Source organism: Camelus bactrianus, chromosome 1 (assembly GCF_048773025.1).
Source record: "Camelus bactrianus isolate YW-2024 breed Bactrian camel chromosome 1, ASM4877302v1, whole genome shotgun sequence".
Taxonomy (NCBI): Eukaryota; Metazoa; Chordata; class Mammalia; order Artiodactyla; family Camelidae; genus Camelus; species Camelus bactrianus.
The window spans coordinates 99328759-99350539 of record NC_133539.1 but is presented as its reverse complement, the minus strand read 5'-3'; positions in this window follow the sequence as shown (position 1 = coordinate 99350539).

Genomic DNA, 21781 nt, shown 5'->3' with positions numbered 1-21781 from the left:
TGTTAACATTTTTTGCCACATTTTCTTCACTTCTTTCCTGAACCATTTGAAAGTGACACCCCTAGATTTTTCAACATGCATCTCCTAATCACAAGACCATTATTTTTACAGAGCTACACTACCAGAAATTGAAATATTTATATAAAATCTAGGAATTAGAATGTTTAAAGTGAATTTATGTTTCGTTAGAACTCAGGGACAGTTAAAAATACATATATCCTTAATGGCAGAGGCAACAACTTTAATGATCTATTACATGAACAGTTACCTTTTGTCAGTTACTTTGAATTTAAATTCAGGCTTTATACATTAACACTTCCACAGTAATTTATAGGCAGGTTTTGAAAAACAAATACCAAACTATTAACTGAATGTATTTTGCTTTATGAAAACACTTTCAAAATACATGAACAACAGCGCCCTCTACATTTGGGTAGCACATGATGAAAAAGATTTAACTGGTTGAAAAAAAGGAGCATTTTAACAATAATCACTGTGGGTTTGGGGACAAATTATGTGATTGTAATATATTACAAAATTACACGGTAATCTCACATATGAGTTTACAGTATTTTAAACCATTGATTTAGTATAGGAAATCAAAATCTGGAAACTCAATATTGCACCATTCAGCAACCAGACTGACAGAAATAATAGTCAAGTGGAAATAGAAGGCTCTCTAGGAAAATATATTAACCTGTTTCAAAAATAAACTGAATCATATTATTTAATAGATTTTCAGAAGTCAGTTGTGAGTAATTAAAATTATATTATTTTCCTTTCTTGCTTATATAAATAGGACGTTGGGATGTTTTCAAATTTGGAAGTGGATTAAAGGTTTTTAAAAAATGCTTTATAATTTTCAGTATGCAACTATTGAAGAAATACAGACTTAGAACTAGCATTTAATATGTTTGCATGAAATAAAGTAAATAAATTTGTATTTAAGTAAGTTCTTTTGAAAATTCTTTTTCAGATTATCATAATAAAGTTGTTTATAAAATTATAAAGATATAGAAAAATACAGTCATGTTACATATAGATCCTCGTGTCTGTAATTAATTAGTAAAACTATCACCCAAACAATTATCATATCATCCTTTAAATAATTCAGAAGAGAAAAATTATGCACATATGTTATACTTTTAAAAAATTAGAACAGATTTTTATGACATAGAATAAAAATTTAAAATATATGTTTACCATTCCTTTTTTTACCTATAAAAACCTATTTTATGACATCTAAATTTTAATTTCTCTCAATAGACAACTCAGTTTTTAAAATGTGCTTAATAGCAGTAAAATCAGTCTAATGTACTGGCATTTCAAACGTTTGCTTTTCTGTTTAGTGTTTTTCCAGTGCAACTTTTTCACTTAAAAAAAATGCTTACTTTAAAAATAATATTTTGCTTAAATATACTCTTTTTCACACAAGTTTGATGCTGCTTCACTATTAAGTTTTGAGATCAACTTAGATACTAGTCTAAAGTAAACACCTTTCAGTAAATTATTTGTAAGTTGTTAGTTGGCAAAGAACAGACTAAAATAGTTAAAGACCAGAAACAGTTTGTGTTACTTTCATCAATTTGATGCAAGAGTTTCAATGTCTAAGTCACTTCACTGAAATAGAACACAATAACACAAAAATTAGAAATTAGTAATTAGCAAACACATATCTTACATTTTAAAAAGAGTCAACCACTAAACTAACTAAAATAAATTAAAGCCCTGCAGACTGCTTGGTACATTTTTAAGTTACAGCAAACCTGAATAATTATATAGCTTGTGAGAAAAAAAGAATGCTCTTTGAAATGATTTCTTTAGTCTTTTCCTTTGCTTAGAGGGCCATGAAAAATCCTAGAACATGCTCTAAATTTATAAAGACAAAATGCCCGTGACTCTGGGGATCTTCTTGTTCATTTTAAGAGCAAATTAAAACAGTGAAAGAATGGTGCAAATAATTGTTTCCTATGTTCGTTGCTTGTGACTGCTGTAATCATCGGGCCTGATTTACAAATGTAGACGTGAAGGTTTCTCAGCTTCCTGCGGGGTAGAAGACTGTTACATTGGCACTCACCCTCTCGCCCTTGTAATCACCACTCAGAATTGTGCCCTGGTACTTCCAATTCCCAGTCTCTTGATTGAACACCTCATTCTGTGCTAACAAGGTGTCCAAGGTATTTGAACAGGGGCTTCAGTCGGAAAATTGTTAATGGTTTTGCTCATTAAGAGTGGCTGTACTAGTTTTGGTAATTTGGTAACTGTCTAAATTGCAAGTATTTTCTTTTCCCCCTCTTCAGCTTAAGGAAGGATGCTAAATTTAAGACAGTAATGGTCATAACTTCTGTTTCAAAATTGACAAGGGAAGTGAAGTGGTGTCTGGGTTATTATGCAATAGTTGTCACGGAATTAATAAAATGATCTTGAAAGTCTAGGTTTATTCTCCAGTTATTTTCAAGATATGATTGAAGAGGAACCAAATAAAGTTGAAGATAAAAAATTTTCACAGGATGCACGTATGAAATACCTAAGATTTCCTAGAAGTTTAAGGGGTAAAGAGGAAGCAACAAAAATAATTTCTTTAGAAACGTAAGAAACGTGAGTTGTTAATGAGTGTTTCTAAATACTCTGTTAAAATAAAATTAGATTAATTCTATTTTTGATACTTATTACTCTATTTCTATAAATATAAAAGTATATCTTTAAAAACACATATAGCCTATTTTATTTTTTAGAAAATGTAAATAGTATTGAATTACTTTGCCATTAGAATGAACTTTAATGATCAGTAATTGTAAAGCCATTTAATTCAAAGGTCAATAATTTTAATAGATACATTTTTCTACTGAATGCTCATTTAAAAAATAATCCTAGATGTGATCTGAATGCTTGAATTTGGCTTTTCCAAATATACATAAAAATCCTGAGAACATTATTCATGAGTTTAACTGCATTTGCCTGTATGGAATTGGCCCTGACAATGCCAAATTATTTTACTTACGTAAGCCATTTTTTAAATATTTCTATCTTTATAAAAAACGCATTTCCCAAGAGGAATTTTAAAAAGTCAATATTTATCTGTCCTTTGGTTTAATTTAATACCTGTGATTTACTTTATCAATTCAGATTTAAAAGGAAGAACATTTCTGAAAAGAGTTTTTCTGACACATTCTCTGTCTGTTTGTTTCTTTCATAATCACGGAAGGCTTTACTAAGTTTGGCAGCAGTATCCCCAGGGATTTATTTTAAATTATTTTTAGTGATTTGGACAGTTGCCATTTTATCATAAAGATGAAAAGGTGAGAGATGAGATTCAGCTGAGGATGGAAGTTTCTCCCCTATACCGAGCAAAGGGCTATTTTAAAGTGATTTATGTGGCAGTTTTCTTCTGTGTCACCATTATGTCCCTGCTGCCTGAGTGTGACAACGTGGTGCTTGCTAACATTTTGGTAATAATTTATTGGGATGAGGTTTTTTTGCCTGAAGTTGAGCCTGCAATCCTTTTAACACTCTGCTAGAAGACGTAAGTTCTCTACAGGCTTATTTATTTTTCACTTTGGAACTGTGCACTCACACAAAAACCTGCCTACATAAATCTGCAACTTCTCTTTTTGAATTGGAAGTTGAATACAGACCATGACTTGTGCATATAAAAAAAATGCAGAAATAATGCCCCCCTACTGCGTAAGTATTTTTGTTTTTCATGAATCAAGCCCAAAGTTATTTAAATTAATTCTAGTCTCATCATGGTAATAGAATATCCTTTTTTGACCTCTTAAAAATACTAATGCATGAATGTAATTTTACTGGTTATTTGACCAAATTTCTCATATATTTAAAAATTCTGTAACACACACAAAAAACCCCATGGCTACAGTTTCCTGTTAACAGGCTTTAATCAGTCAGAATGAAAATACGAGTTTTGATGTTTACGAAGCATTATATTTCATTATATCTTTGAAGATACGGAAAACAAAGAATTTATGGGGATTTTTCCCCAATGTGTTTACACTGAAAGCTGTGCAGTTGATTAATCGATCAGGGAATCTCTGAAGTCTTACTCTTTGGATCTGGGAGTTATGATTTAGAAATTGTATTGCACATTTAAGCTGGACACATTTGCTTTAAAATAACAAGTATAGCCTTCCCTATGTGTTTGGCTATAAACATAGCAGATTAGAAATATAGTTTATTTTGCTAGATCTAGTTTTGGTTGTAAGTGAAAAACAAATTAGCAGGTTTTTTTTTCCAATATTGAAACCTTCAACACCTAATTTGATTGATCTTTCCAGTTGTTTGGTGCTGTAGAGAGACTTCAAAATGCCCGTGAATGTACTGGGATGATTTCTGCTAATATTAGTGGCAACTAGTCGAAGATTGGATTTGTTCTTTTAATCTTGGGAGTAAAGCAACAGATTCCTGCTTGGAAAATACCATTGACTTCCGTAGTCATGAATCTGTAATTAGAATACGATCAAGCCATAGACTGAAGAGGTGGATATTAACTAGTGGAGATTCCAAGCTTCTAAAATTACTTTTGGAGGTTTCTTTTTAACTGGTGATGTGATTTTTCTTGACAAAACTCAGTACTCCTACTTCAAAGAAGATAAAATTGTACAACGTTTTGGCTAAATGATATCAATACGTGTAGTCAGTTTCGGTAATTGGTTTCTATACTTGGTTCTGAGAACCACTCAAAGTTTGTATTTCTTGCATGGACAGACTTGTTATGGAATACATTATTTAGCTAGTCTTTTAAAAATATATTGACTAGCTACTTTAGCATTAGTTGTAACTTTAAATTATGTTGAATTTACTTTACCATTATAAAACAGGGCTGGCTCCACAAAGGGAAGGTAACATAATTTTTGGAGTGGGGGGTGGGTGTGGGAACCTAACTTTGTGTATGTTTCAGAGCTTAATGTATTGTTTGTTTTTAATAATTGCCAAAGTGCATGCTTAGGGTTCGCACTCTAGTTTCTGTAAGAAGCTGATGCATTTATTACTTTAAAGGCTAGTGTCACACAGTGAAAGGACAGTGAACATTTAGATGCTTATTGTTATCAGCTTTGATTATATTATTGCAAATAATAAAACAATCAGTGCTCAGATGTCTTACATCTTAAGTCATGATTATGGTGAGAATTCTAGTGATGTGCCTCACTAATGTGTAGAGAAGACAGAAATTTGACTTCAATATAATAGTATTGAGAATTGTCTTTGAAGTGACTAAAATATGCATTTCTAAGCCTGTAAACATTTTGTCTAGAGTGAATATACCCTCGTGTTTGAGAAACCTGGCTTCCTATTGATGTTCAGGGAAACTCACATTTGCTGTATTTTGTTTATCACTGTTACTCAAATGTGAAAGTAGAAGTCAGTGTTGGAAGGGATGCTAAAGGTCGATTTGCAAAGGGGCAAAATGAGATACAGAGTTGAGGTAAACTTCCATATACGTTTTCTTTATAGACCTTGAATTTTAGAGTCATAAGGACTTTGATTAACTTATTCCAAGGACTTTATTTGAAAGATAAGGAAGTTGAAGACTTGAGAATTTCAAGACTTTTCCCAAAGTCCCACAGCCAGTTAGCAGGTTCAGGACTAGAATCTAAGTTCTCTACTTTCCAGACCAGTATTCTTACCCCCATCCCCCCCCCCAACCAATTCCATCACCTCAAAATCAATACCTACTTGAATGGTTGTACTGAATAGAAAAATAGCCATTGTGCTGGCTTGGAGTCACTGAACAACTGAAGATGACTTGATCCTACTCATTGTGTGTTTGTTACTTGTTAAAACACATTAAAATCATCCTTATGAACTAACTCATGGTGCAAAGATCAGAGACTGGATCAAAAGGTGAAGTTTTACTAAAAAGGCTAGCAAATTCAAAAAGCAGATTATTTATGCTTTTTACTGAAGTTATCCTGAATATGAGACATATTGAATAAGACGTTTATAGAAGCTTGAGGCTAAGTTGGTTTTCATGATATTTTTATGCCATTGGAGATGATACCTATTTTAGAGGAAAGATCTGAATGTGCATGTATGGGTATGGGTGAAGTTGGAGTGTATGGTATATGAATAGTTGGAGTTAGAGTTGGGTATGTAGTTGGGGATATAATGTTCATCTGTCACTTTCTATGCTAGTGATAATTTTCTAGAAACAACTGAGATAATCCATGATCAGGGAGGCAGGGAAATAGTCATAAGAAACAAGTATCCAGGATTCAGCCAATCAGTGAGAACTGTTACATGACTATGTAATAAGGTGGTATGGTCTAAGTCTAGGGGAATAGAAATAAGAGCGCTACAATACAATCAGAGATGGGCATGGCCCAGCAGAGGTAAGGTTTAAGAAAATCCTTGCAGGATATATAGGAGATCATGATACCAACAAGGAATATACAGAAGGTTATCATAATGAGAACTCACGATATTTTCTAGCCTAATGGAATATTCTGTGTTTTGAATATGTAATGTGCTTTCACATCTCTGTGGATTTTCTCATGTTCCTCTTTCTACCTAAAATACACTCGTTCTACCTGGAAAATGCCCACTCATTCTTCTAAATCTGATTGGACTGATACCACAGCTCTTTAGCTCTCTTGGGTGTTTTCGTGCCTTCAAATAAAATTAAATGCTTTCTAACATACTACACATCACATTGTATTCTAAATTACAAGAGTTATAAATGCTAATTTAGAAAATAAGCATTCAGGATCCTTCCACTGGAGAAAGCCATTTTGATGTCTTTTTTTCACAGACAAATATACACACGTGCTTATATATACATGCTATATATATGATGCATATATTCATATATAGTTGAAATTATAATATTCATCTTTTTTTTATCCAATGTATACAATTTTTAAAGTATTTTGTTCACTTAATATTATATTGGGAGCATTTATCCTTAGAATTATGTCTTCTTTATTTTGGCAGCCTCCAAAATTCTTTTTGAATTGAACAGATGTGGGTTTTAGAAAGAAAACTGGAGGTGGTAGAGAAGACAGTTTGGAGGGAAACCAGTTATTACAGTGTTCTAGGCAAGAGCCAATAAAGCATGAAGCCAGGGCAATGGGAGTGGGGAGCAAAGATGGGTAAGCACTCAGTCATGTTGAACATGCTAGAGAGAGGTCAAGTGAGGTGAGGATCTTAAAGGTGCCCCTGAACTTGACAGTAAATTGTTGGTGATGTTGGTAAAGCTAGTTTATTAGAAGTAGAAGGGCAGGAGTAAGATGGCCTTGATGAAGGAGTAAATGAAAGATGAGAAGTTAGATGCTATAATATGAATTCTGCCTCAAGAATTTTGGCAGAAGGGAAAAGATTTGGCAAAATAGGAAAGGAGCTTGAGGGGGAGGCAGGGACCAGAGAGGTCTTTGCTATTGCTGCTCTTTAAGAAAAGAATAAACACATTTGGGTTCAACGTGGGAGAAACCAATGAAGAGGGAGAAAATAGAAGATATAAAGGAGAAAGAAAGTAATTTGTAGGATGAAGTTATAAGGATGCAAGAGGGATAGAATACAGAGGAAATTTGCCTATTTATAATCCAAGCCTTTTAATGCTCGTATGTATATATCTTAGAATTTTGAAATTGAACATAGGACAGAATTGTTTGTCCTAAGACATTTTTATTTGTCTATAAGTAAAGACTGTGTGATTTGACTGAGCAGTCAACATGGCGGTTCTAGTTCAAATACTCAGGCTGGACAAGGCCTGGCATGTCTGAGTAAGAAGGCCTCCATGTGACCTAACCATAGCGAATGAGAGGGTTATGAAGAAGAGGTAGAGAATTAACAGTCTGCCACCCTTGGAAGTGGAGTGGGGCTAATTTTCTCATCTTTTGTAGTACACAATTAAGATGTCATCTAAAGCTTTAAAACATGAAATAGAAGTTTATTATATTATTTAAAGTTCACTTACTAATTATATTATGTAAATACTATAGTTACAAAAACAAACCATAGAAAATTAAAATTAATAAAACGAACATTACTAACAGGAGAAAATAAGCCACAACTAAGTTCCTTATCTTTCAAAGCAGTATGTAGATATATGTAAAATAATAAATGATAAGAAACAATATAAGCATTTTATTTAGATTCATGGTGTTGAACAAGTAAAGAAGTAATAAAATTTAGGTTGGGGATTCAAGATGGCTATGTAGGAAGATCATGAGCTCACCTAGTACCATGGACACACCAAAACTGCAGTTACATATGAGATAATTCTGTCTGAAAAATAACGGAAAACTAGCTGAACTGCTGCTCCACAACAAAGGATAAAAGTGAGACAGGGCACAACCATTAAAAGAATGACACAGCAATTAGCAACAAGGTGGTGGAAGATCCAACGTCCAGGAGACCCTGAGCTTCACTATACACTCATTGTAATATGATAGCTGCTAAATGATACTCCCACAGGTGCCACGACAGTTACAAGACTGACCATAAAAGTCCAAAAAGTGGATGATGGTCTAATTCCTGGGAATCCCAGCCCTTTCCCCGAAGTAGTTGGAGTAATCCTCCCACTTGTTAGCATATGAAGTTACTGAGCCCATAAAAACTAACAACCCCACACCCAGGCTCTCTCTTTCTCTCCCTCCTCTCTCCTACCTTCTAGATAGCCCACACTCTGTCTATGGAGTGTGCATCTCTGAATAAATCCACCTTTACTCTATTATTGCTCACTCTTGAATTTTTCCTTGTGTGAAGCCAAGCACCTTCACTTGATGGGGCCCGTCCCAGGGACTCAACCGGAACCTGGGATATGTCCATCCTCTCATGCCCCATTTTCCTATATCCAAAGGACTACATTGAGACAGGGAGAGAGGCAGAGGCACTGTCTTACCAAAAACCCAATCCCCACCATAGCGACTCACAACTGGGATGGATCTTGCAAGTCTGGAGCTTCTTTTGGAAAAAGAAAGGGTTTGTGCCCCACATTTGGCACCTCCAACCCTTGGGACTTGCACCAGAGATACGAGCCTCCAAAAGCCTGGTTTAGAAAACCAATGGGGTTTACAGGCAAGGGATCCAAAGGGATGGAATGAACTGAGATTCTCCTTTTAAAGAGCTCATGTGTATTTCAGTCGCCAAGCGACCCCATGCAAAAGCAGTAGTTTGAAAAGCATCTGGACCATATGTGAAGGAGATTCATTTGCTAATCTTAAAGCATCAGTTGGGAATTTTGGGAGGCAGAAGGTAGGAGGAGCATTTTTAGATGACACACTATCTCAGAGAAAGTGAAGTAAAAGCAAGCAATAGTAAAAATAGAGGAATTAGGCTTGGCACCCATTGAGAACAACTCTGTCTCAGAGATGGTCATCAAGAAGGAAAAAAAAGCAAAAACACAATTAAAAATGTTTGAGGTAGGAATGTTTGAGGTCAGATGTCTTCGATCTTCAATGTCAAATAGGAGAAAAAGTCATCTGAAAAGTATGTTAGGGAAAGCCATTGTATTAGCTACTTAATATGGTAGACTTTTGCAAATAATGTCGTAAGCTAACAAGTATGAGAAGGACTAAAGAATTTTTGAGCAGATAAAGACACAATAGAGGCTAAAAAAGAATGTAGTAATATGAAAAGAACCTAATCATCTCCCCACTGTACTTCAAAGAAGTTACTCAAAATAATTAACATGTCCCCTTTTGTCTGTTCACCTTTGTTTGGACCTCAGAAATTATGCCTTGAATCACCATTGGCAAACTGACTTCCATTTTTCAGCCAGTTCCAAATAGTTAAAATTGAAAAATTTAAAATTGGAAAAATAGGAAAGTTGTTTACTATTTAAAAATAATTTTTATCTCTCTTAGAAATTCTCTTTTCAAGTTTTCACCATTATTATGATTAAAATATGTATGCTTAGGCTCTAGAATGCTTTTTCTCCATTAAAGTTTATTTTATACCACTCTTCTTACCAAGGATATAATTATGGCCCATTCATTTAAAATTGCCTTTTACATAAAAGTCTCTTCATCCTGAAAATGTCATTGTGCGTGACTCCTTTCATTCAGATTTTGTTTCATCCAAGAACTATTCCCGTGTAAAATAGTAGTTTAAAAATTTTGGTGTTTGGATTATCCGGAGGACTATGCACAAATCTGAGATTCCTTTATGGTTTTTAAAACATTTTACTTTTATGTAGAACTGAAGATATTTTAGCTTAATTTTTCTTATTTCTTGGGCTGTGAAAAGAATAACTTTTCACTTACCTCTGAGTGGACGACTCATTCTGCACTGAGTTCCAAGTTCTTATATGGTAGAGAGCAATGGAGAAAGACTAACATTTAAATTCTGGTTCCATCACTAACTAGCTGGATGACTCTGGGAAATTATTTATCCTTTCTGGGTCTCAGTTGCTATTCTTCTCAGCCTATAAGGAGTTTTCCTTTTCATTCGGAACTTCTTATGACTGGAAGCCTGTACTAGTTTCTATTTCTGCTGTAACAAATTACCACAAACAACACAAAGTTGCTGTTTTCTAGTTCTGGAGTTCAGAAGTCTAAAGTGGGTCTCACTGGGTTAATGTCAAGGTGTCAGCAGGGCCGCCTTCCTTCTGGAGGTTCTAGAGTATCTGTTTCCTTGGCTTTTCTAGCGTCTAGAAGCCAGCCGCCTCCTGCCAGTGACCCCCATCCATCTTGAAGGCCATCTGTTGCATCATGTTGGCCTCTGCTTCAGTTGCCATGTCCCCTTCTCCACCTCTGACCCTCTTACCTCCCTCGTTCACTTATAAGAACTCTTGTGATTACATTTGGGCCCACCCCAATAATCTAGGACAATATCCCAACTTTTAAAAATCTAACCACGTCTGTAAAGTCCATTTTGCCATATAAGGTAACACATCCTTGTGTAATAGAATATAAGGATTAGGCTGTGGATATCTTTTGGGGAGGTGGGGTGCATTATTCTGCCCATCACAAGGCCAGAAAGGATATACTCTGTAGATTTCCACCTCTTCACTCCACCACCACCAGGGAAAAATATCATTTTTATGAAAACTCTCCATGTGGTTGAGAAAAATCTCTCTTTCTGAGTGTATTTGTATAATGAATTATCTCTCAAAAAATGTTAATGTGTAAGAGTTCTATTAGTATGTTTGAACATTAATTAAGCAGGGACACTTCTTATTTCATTTGACTTTCATAGGTTTTGTCCATCAATACTGCATGGTGGCACAGATGATTCTTTCCCACTGCAGCATCTTACTTTTATTACCTATGTATGGCTTCATGTGAGCCAAAAGGTTAGATGTTACAATTATTTATGCTAATCTCAATTTGCTTTTGTGCTGTAGACAGTACAAATAAAGCTGCAGCAACTGATTACACATCATTGACAGCAGAAAAAACATAGTTTCATCAATGAAAAAACTGAGTCATGTAACAGTTCAATAGTTGTGTGCAGCCTCATGAGAATGACAATCAAAACCAGGTCGTAATGATATGAATATTTATTGGGTACCTCATCCTGCCTGGTGATTTTAATAGTCTGTAAAAAAAATGCATGTTTAAAGGGAAACATTTCTGTTTCTATTGAATACTATTTTGTGTAATACAATGTATTATATTGGAGTTTTAAGTATTTTTACATTGGTTTTCTTATTTCTAAGACTGGTTTTTAAGATTGGTTTTCTTTTGTTTTATTATTCTAGAGTCATTGGATTTAATCTTAAAATGGATAAATACCATATTTAAAAATCTATATTCACAAACATTTCTATGTCTGACACATGTCCATTGCTGTCTTATATGGATGCTATTTTGGCAAGTTGGGCTGAGGAATAGTTAGAAATAACATAAATGTGAAAAAATAATGTCTTACCAAACAGTTAAAATAAACATCTATAAAATTTATTCAGCAAAATAATTGTCTGAGGCTTTGCAATAAATTACTGAAAGAATAGGCCTGGAACACATAACTTCCAAACTGTTAGAGGAAAAAGGAGAGTAAAGAAATCTCTCAGTTCCATAGAAGTCTGGAAAGGAAGGGGGAAAATGAGAGAAAAAATTTGCCAAATATTCAGCAGATTCTTAATGAGTGTCTGCTAGGGATCAGAATTTTTCTCTGAAAATGTTTTTCAAACAAATGGTAAGCACAATAAGTGTAAATAGATTAAACTCTTCTATTAAATGTTGAAGACTTTCAGGTTGGATACATTGGTTTTTTAAGACTAGATATATATAATTGACACACTTAAAACACACAGAAAGACTTAGAGCAAATAAATGGGAAAAGTTATATAATACAAATTTTGTTTCACCTAATAACATAACCTTAAAATATGTAAAACCAAAGAAACAGACCTATAAGGTAAAGCCAACAAATGTACAACCATACTGGGTTTCATATTTCAGAAATCAGTCTATCATAATAAAATTCAGGAAGGATTAAAAAAATTCTAATGTATAGACTAGATTTTTAAAACTCAAAGTTTACCTTTAAAATTAGTAGCACAAGGCACATAATTTTTGTTTTTGGTTGTCATGGACTAGATTGTCAGGCCATCTGATCAACCTATTAAAATATAAAGCAAAATTTTAACAGAATCTTCTCCTTACTTTGAAATCAAAATCCTGTGGCATTCTGGCTAATTAGTCTTAACAGGCCTGCTTTCTGCCTCCATTTGTTCCCTGCTTTTCCAGTGAAATGTTATTAAGGAGAATTAAATCTCAGCCCTCAAGGAAAAGAGGACACAGAAGAGAAAGTATCTACTTACTGAAGCATCCTCTATGAGTGAAGGAAACCACACTACTGTCTAATTCTGTAGGAGACAGATATCCTTTGCATCTTTTAACACACTCAGGTTGCCTAAAGGAATGAGAAAATAACATAAAAGTTTTGAATTCTGCAACTATGCATTCTAGTTGCCAAGAAGAAAATGACAAGATGTGGATATTCTAAAATTTATTTTGGTAAGTAATCTTAAAGAGGAAATCTTGTTAATAATAAATAAAATGAGATGCAATAGGAAAAAGTTATGATATTCCAAACTGTATTTGGTTGTTTAAATTGGGTTACATTATTTTGTTCTGAAGCTTGGTAGATAATGTTGTACTATTTCATTTAGATTTCTTTTTAGAGAAACACATATTGGATATTTAAACACAAAGAATGCCTACAACACCCTGTTATATCATGTCTTCTTGACTCAAGAATGTTCTTTATTAGGTATGATAACTAGTGAATACAATCAGCCTTCGTCCCAATGAAAGTGAACAGCAGCCTAACGTCCGGCATACACCCAGGCTCAGGCTACTCCTTTCAGACAGGAATCGGATCGATCAGAAAAGACAAAGCCATGAAGTTAGCATTTTAAATGATTGGTCTTGTTCTGTTTTGTTTTGTTTTTTTTGTTTTTTGGTGTTTGGACCTGTATTATATTACTTACTAACTGATTCTGGCTGTTCTGTGTTAATCTTCTGCAGGGTACTGGTGAAAATGTGTAGAAAGTAAAATGTGGTCTCCAAAGCAGTGTTACTCAAAGCATAATTTTTGGTTGAAAAGGATTGGTCTTTACTACACACCCCTCAACATGGCCACACTTTGTTAGGCCCAGGACTTTTTTTTTTGTAATCATTTTTGGTGATATTTGATTACTCTAGATTAGGGCAGGTCGAATTGCCACAACTGCAAAGGGTAATAGATAACCAAAACACCTGATCAGCTGTAAGGCTTGAATCCAGCCCTGACCACTGACCCCGGCCATCATGCTGGTCGCTTTTACTTCCCTGGTTAGAAGACCTGGTGTGGCAAATACCTTCACTGTCCTGCACTGCGCTAGAATGTGCCAGGCACTGAGGGACCTGGATGTCTACCATTGCTCCAGTGTCTATGGTTTTTCCTGGTGAATATTACCAAAACTGACTTAGCAGAAGGTCTACTGCTTGCTCAACCACCAGTCCTAGTTTGCACATTCCATGAGGCACTGTGGGATGACATTAGATAATCTAGAAGTAAGTTAGGTACCAAAACACTGGAGGAAAACATATTCCAAAGCAGGGATAGATCACACTCTATTATTGTGAATTTTCTGGGGCAGCTCTAATTCTAAATGTTCTATCTCTATCACCCAAAATTATTGAAATATCTTAGAATATCCTGCATTTTTGGTGTCTGACATTTGTTCCAGACTACCCCTTTCACTGGAAGAGCCACGGAATCTTTTGTCAGACTATATGTCCCAATTTTGGGTTCAGAAAATAGGCCAATGTACTTTTAACTCAAAGTTACAGTGCAACAAATTTGGCACCTCTCATCAGAGTATAGAGGCTGAAGGCCTGCTGGACACTATGAAAGGGGAAAGTGGAAGAAAAACAGTTTCTGTATAAGGTCTATATTTAGTTCATATGTACCGATATCCCAAAAAAGTAGTAATTTAGCCCAGTTTTTTAATAGTTGAAGTGGTCGTTATAAGTCTTCCTGGTGAGTGTGCATTTCTCAGCGATATTTTCTTGTGGATTTTTAAAGATGTGTTGTTTTAGTATCACAAGAGAAGAAAAATTTCACCTCAACAAGAAGCTGTTGAAATTCTTGAACCCATTTTTGTGTTTGTCTTTTTCCCTGGTGATCCACTAAACTTCAAAAATTATGGTAGACCATAGTCATTGCTATCATGCAAATGTGACCTTTATATCCTGTCAGACTATGAATGAGGGGTAAACCAACAAAACCCCACTCACCTGGGCTCTGGCTGTTTCACAAAGAGTGTATATGGGGCTAACACTGCCTTGATGTGTCACTGCTTACCTACACAGCCAAACTTGCGTGAGGCACCTCCTCGCCAGTCTGCTTAATGAGAATCAAAAGCCAAAGAGATTTAGGTCAATGGAAACAATTTCTGCCAACCAAGTTCTTTTCCTCTTTTCCACTTTTGTCAATGTTAACCCAAGTAATTCCAGCATTATTGGTGTACATAATTAAGAAAAAAAAACCTGTAACCCTCATATTTATCTGTTTAATATACTCTGGACTAAATGTTGCAACCATGCAATTCTGCCACTTTTCTTTTAACCAATCATTGTATTTTCCCTTAAATTTGTTTATATTACCTGCATAAACTGGATTATCTTATTGATCACTGGTACTCTATAAAATGAGAGGATATCTGTATCCTTTCCTATAAGAAATATGCCTCAATGGTTAATGGTTAATGGACACAATTCTCCTTAGGTAAATTTTTAATTGTACTTGTAAGGAAACTGCATAGTAACTATATTTTAAAACTTCTTGAAAAAGTGTTAAAAAATTCTTAAAGGGAATGGCCACTTTAGGAAATAAGAAATGACGGCAGAAGATCATAATTATGTACGATTTGGTCCAAGAGCGATTCAAGTAATTGAGTACACATACAGTAGAAAAGGGAGAGTCAATTAAATGAATGAGTTATTTAATTGCCAAACTTCTGGACTGAAAGGGACATCAAAGGGTCTAGATAACAGCTTACATTGATGAAGTGCAAATAGTTTGGTTGTTTCTCCAAGTTTTCTGTTTCTGATGGGGAAAAGAGAAAAGGTCTAGAAACTGACAAAGTGGTAGAAGAAGGCCTGTTTCAAGATTAGCAAGGCAGCCCCTTTTTAAGAGCCTCACTGCTTCATTAAAGCTAAATGCTAAGACAGGAGAAGGTCATCTATCAGAGAATCTGAATTCAAGTATGATGTAGGAGAAAGTAGGTGAAGAACTTCTGTAGCTGGTGGCTTGCTTAAAGTCATGGACAGGAAAAAGTAACAGGGTGTTTCAACTTCTGAGAGCTCTGTATTAAAAGCAAAGACATACCAGGAATGGAAGGGAGTCTAACATTTAGTTAGTAAGCCATTCATTAACAGTTTAGTGAAGTAAAACTGTATATGCAGGCATTTGCATTTATTTAACTTGACGCTGTGGCTTGCCTTAGATACAGTAATAAGATGCCTAGGGTAGTGGAGACCATGTGGGATCACAAAACTGTACAGAAATTCTGATTCTGTTCTTTATCAGTTGTATGATTTATAAAACAAAGACGATTGGCTATTGTAAGAAGTAAGTTCTTTATAACTGGCATACGAAGATAACTTTTATATATACATTTACTGTTGCTGAGTTAAAATGTCAGTAGGAAAAATTAGCTTGGGAGGAGACTCTGTCTGATAGTCTCACCTATTCATGCTGGACAAGGAAGGGGCAGGGGAGGCAGTGAACGTGTTTTGAGTGCCTACCATGTGCCAGGAACGGTGCTAGACACTTGATTACTCAAGTCTGGAATGTCTGTGAGATAGTTAATCTCGTTCCCATTTTGTAGGTGAAGAAACTGAGCTTCAGGGAAGTGATTTGTCCAGGTTTCAATGTTGATAGTTTATACATTTTAATTGAGAGTCAAACATAGATCTGCATGTCTTTAAAGGTCATGCTCTTTCTAGTCTATCAACTTCCTGATAAAAGCATACGAAGAAAAAAACTTTTTTCAGTCATTAAAGGAAAAGTCTAATAGATTACAGGTAATAATTCTCATGATGGTGGGTATTCAATTCCTCCAGCATTTTTTCTGCAGCTGTTTCTGGGGTCAATACTCTCACCCCCTCCTTCTCTCCTGCAGTTCCTAAATATTTGATAGTCATTAAATATTGGTTTAAATTTGAGTTGGTATGCTGACTCTTCCAGCAAGATTTTCATTTTCACTATTATTTCTGGTAATAAAAATGATTATTATTATTGGTAATAACTTTGAAAAGCTAAAATATGTCCAAAAATGCCTAGTAAAAAGCATATTGTGAGCTGCTTGTATGCATCAATTTATTTAAACCTCATGATAACCCTTGAGGTGATTTACAATTGTCATCGATCTTACAGATATTGAAATTAAGGTTTGAGAGATTGCCCACATTCATACAGTTAGTGAGCAGTGGAGCTTGGATTTCTGATGCCAAAATCCTTGCTCCTGGGCACCAGCTGTTCTGTTGGATGCCTAGAGATGATGAGTATCTTCTGTTAGCACGACCGCGGGTGCAGCGTTCAGAAAATGTGGGAAACATATTAAGAACGAGCACCTTTTCAGGGCTCTTAAAAATATTAACCTAATGGTGACCCTCAAGTGGTCATGCAATGTAAATTCACACGCACACACTAATCACAATATTTAAGGAAAGAACACGCAAGCAAAGTGATGTCTAGAACCCATTTTGTGAAATAATTTTCAGGACAAATTACATGTTAAATATTCAATGTGATATTTAAATATTTCCATTTCCATGTGAGATATATGTTTTGAAACCATATTCTAAATCTTCATCTAATTTCTGTTTCAGTGAGCAACAGAATACCCTCCATGAACAGCTGCAGCATCAGATTGATGGGTAAGAGCCTAGATTCCTATTGACTAACGTAGAATGATGCCACGTATATGAGGGGAGCATCTGAGTTCAAAATTCTGCATGATCTCTGAATTTTTTTACTGAAGTCTGGCTTTGGATATCCAGCCACACTCTAGGAAGATACTCAGACACATTTTTGTTGTTGTTGTTTTTAGCAGAACATTTGGTATTTATTGGCAGAATGCATTAGTGATGATGTCCAGTAAAATTTAAGCCAAAAATGTGATGGAGTATGAGTTTATTTTGTTTATGTCATTTTCTCTCTGCGTCCAAATCCAAAATACTGCTTCCTGCCTACAGTGGCATCTGAAAACATAATCACAGTCACAGGATTTGAGAAATTTCAATGAATGATGAGCAGAGCATGAACAATAATTTAGAACAATGACATACTATAATGTGAAATGTATCTCCAAATATATAGGAAAAGCGACTTCACAAGAATGCCCTTTTTCTCTTTTTGTATTCAGTACAGTTGGAAAGAGGCATATCCTAATTCCATTTCTCAAAGCATAAGTGTACTCCCTCCTGAACTGATCCTTCCTCAGCAGGCTGATTTAGATAAGAAAACGAATAGGAGATAACTGAAGGGCTCCTCCAACCTTGAGCTTCAGAGATTGGAACTGGGAGAGCCCCATTGGGGCTGGGGAGCAATTCGGAGGCTGTTGAAATTCTCTGAACAGCTGTTCGGCTAGCACAGCTCCTGATCAGCGCCATGTGAACTGGATCCCTTTACTGTCACCACGGCCTCCCTCTTATCATGTCCCTCCATTATCACCTGCCCCCTCCCCAGCTTGCTCTGTTAGCACTTCTACTCCCCTAGGATGAAGGAATTCTTTCTTTCTCTCTCTCTCTCTCTCCCACCTCCCTCTGACTAATTCTTTCTCACCTCTCCCACATTTCCCCTCTATCCAAGGCTGCTGCCTCTTTCCCTTTCTTCCTTCTCTCATGGCTGTTTCTCCCAAACCAAATGGGTAGATTCTTTCTTTCCCTCCATCAAGCACTACTTTTCATAAGTTTCTATACTTTTGATGGAAAGAACTGCTTGAGTATCTTAAACCATCAGGCTAGAAGTGCATTCTCTTCCATTGTGAAGGGGACTGGAAACAGAATTGGTTGAGAATACAGGCTTTGCAATTCAACTAGAACTTGACTTACAGCTCAGTTCTGACACGCTGTTGAATGCAGTGCACGTTACTTCCTCCTCCTTAGCTCCCATTTCCACATCTGCTAAGTGGGGATAATAGTTACCTTCCTAAAGGTTAGTATAAGGATTCAATAAACCGTTGTTATAAATGCACTTTATACACAATTGGAACAGAACCAGCAGGCAATGAAGAACAGCTCCTGCTCTTCGTATACCATACCCGTTGATCAGATAGGACTGGTCCTGAGTCTTTGGCTTTGCTTAATTCTTGAAGTCTTCCCTCTTTGGCCATCTGGGGGAGCCTGTCTAGCTACAGGCATCTCATTCATTCATTCATTTGTTCATTCAGGAGCCTATTTAGAGGATATATTAGCTCCTATCCCCAGGTACTTTTTGTCACTCTGCCATGGTCACAAAATTAATCCCTGCTAAACTGAGTCAATAAACTTTAAGACATTATTCCTTCTGAGACTATTTAATGATCTAGAGCTGGGGGAAGGGGAAGAGGAAATAAGAAAGAGATAAGAAGGGTCTTCTATTCCCAAAGAGTAGATTTCTTGGTAATGGATCAGCTGTGTGGGCAGGAGAGCTAATCTGGGCCAGCAACTTCTCTTTGTGCTCACTGGCAAGCTTATTTCTAATATCTCACTTGCTTCTTGGCTGCAAATAACTGCAGTTTTTGTTGTGTATCAGTTGGCTGGGTGAGGTATCAGGAGAATCAATGTGGTCCCAACACCATGCTAAATATATTTAAGTCTTTGTAAATCCTTTGTAATCTCACTTGAGTCTTACAACATTTTCAGTAGGCATGTTACCAAGTCCAAGCTCATACTGCTCACCACACGACAGGCCAGTAAATTGAGAGACAAGTTGTTGAGGCAAAGATAGCAACTTTATTCAGAAAGTCAGATCACCAAGAAGATAGTAGACTGGTGTCCCAGAGAACCATCTTACCCAAGTCAGAATTCAGGCCCCTTTTATACTAAAAGGGGAGGGGGTGTGGTTGGTTGTTGCAAACTTCTTGGTGTTGTAATCCTTTGTTCTTGCCACTGTCCATGAAGATCAGGCCATGACGTTCCCATAAACCTCCAATAAGACAAATGTTATTATCTGTTCTGCAACTTTTTAATCTGTATATGAATGGAAAAGCATTATACTCTTAAAGACCAGAGCCTTGAGAATGGGCTGTCCTGTATATTTCAGGCTATAGGCAACATTCTTTTACAAACGGTGCAGAACCAGCATGACTAAGCACAGGAAACAGAGCACAGGGTTAGAGAGAAAAGACCAGATCTAATATGGAGTCAGATTTGTTCTTCCCTATAACAGACATTTTTATTCCGATTTAACAGAATAGAAAATTGACCTTTAGAGAGGTTAAATAGCTTGTTTTAAGCCACTCAGTTAGTAGAAGACAGAGGTCTTTCTGATGCCTGAATTCTGGCTTCACTGGCTTGCATCATACACGAACTCGTATCCACACTGCCTGCAGTTGGAAGTTTCGAAACATCACAACTCTCTACATTCTTCACCCCTCCACTAACATTTCATTTATGTTCAGAGATAGATTTTTTTTTAAGTACCAAATAGATTGTCATCATCCTAAGCACTGCTTTGGAACCACTGTTTCCTCATTACAGTGGAGGGAAAAATTTCATGGAAGAGCCAAGAACCCCCTGCATTAGATTCTGATTCTTCTTCCACTTCTGCTTTGGCAGTGATGCTCTTCTGGTCTTCATTTTGTGTAAATGAAAAAGTGGATAAGAATGTTCTGTTTTTATTGCATTTAACTATTTGTAGGTATATATATATATATATATATATATATATATATATATTTTTTTTTTTTTTCTTTTTAGAATTTACCTGATTTTCTTTAGGTACAAATCCTAGACCAGAATTTATATCAGAGTTTTATTAAGGCAGGGGCAAAATGAACATCAATTTATGTTTCTATAGAATAATATACTGTGGGTATTTAAAAATGGGTGGGGGAAGGAATCAATTTATGACCTGTAACCTTAAAACATTATGCTTTTTTGCTTGGCCACATGAATGCCTACTATTTCAATTTGTGAGATGAGTTCAACCCACCTGATTGCATCCAAGCTCTACAAATCTATAGCATTTTGTGTAATTATGAACTGATGAAATTACAAGGGCCATAAAACACTGATTTTTTTTTTCCCTACTTGTACTATTTAGGTCAAAAGAGAAAGCACAGGTTCACACATCACCAGAAAAGAATGAAGATTTTAAGTCAGAAATTGCAAGCTACTGGACTTCAAGGTGAATCACACTAGTAGATATATGTGGTTTAACTTGCTCAGCGTTTTGGTTTGGGTTTTGATTTTTGCTTACATTAATTGTGAATACTTAGAAGTCAGTAGATTTCACATACAGATTCAGATTTCCAGGGTCACTTGAAACATTAAATGATTTCATAACAGTGGGCTGGGGAGCAGCAATTTCTGGCTTGCAGAGGGCACACACCCTCCGGTTGGCCACAGTCCTCCTCTGGCTGATTTATATTATTTGCTTAACTCCTGGAGCATTTGAGGTTTTGATCCCAGTCTTCAGGAATAGTTTTCAGATGACATTTCCAACATATTCATCTTTGATCTACTTCCAGTTCACTTTATCTTATCTCCGGGTACCTACACCTTGTTCTCAGGATGGATACTCAGGAGATCACATGAGTGGGCAGACGGGGCTTCCAATCACAGGCACCAACCAACTAGAAAAAACAGAAGTCCCCACCGTGCAGCCAACAGGGTCTCCTGCTGGGCAACTTCAACTCTTTCGTTCTAGACCTTGGGGATATTGGGGGAGGCGCTTCAGCAGCCCAGGTGAAGGAGGGTACTCCAGTATGGATGTGCGTCACCATTTAAGCAAATGGGACTGCTGTGCCGGTGCCTGCTGACTGGGGACCAGCCCTGCCTATGCTAGAGGCAAAGTGGGCAGTGTCTTTACCCTTAAACACACCCTCCACAAGTCTGACTCTGCACATTACCTGTGTGTGTGTTGTGTGTGTGTGTGTGTGGTTTACTTATTAGATTCAAGCTTTAAGAAGATAGTATAGAACGCTGCCACCATGTAGACAAGCCACAGATGTATTTTAAGTGGAGTGGATTGAATTATTTATTTATTCCACAGGCTCTGTAATGTTCATTGCCATATGATAAATGAAACCAGGTTTGGTTTCCTTATGCTTATTTGATTTTCATACACTTATATTTCATACCAAGAAGAAAACCAATCCACAGTCATGCAGAAACATCTC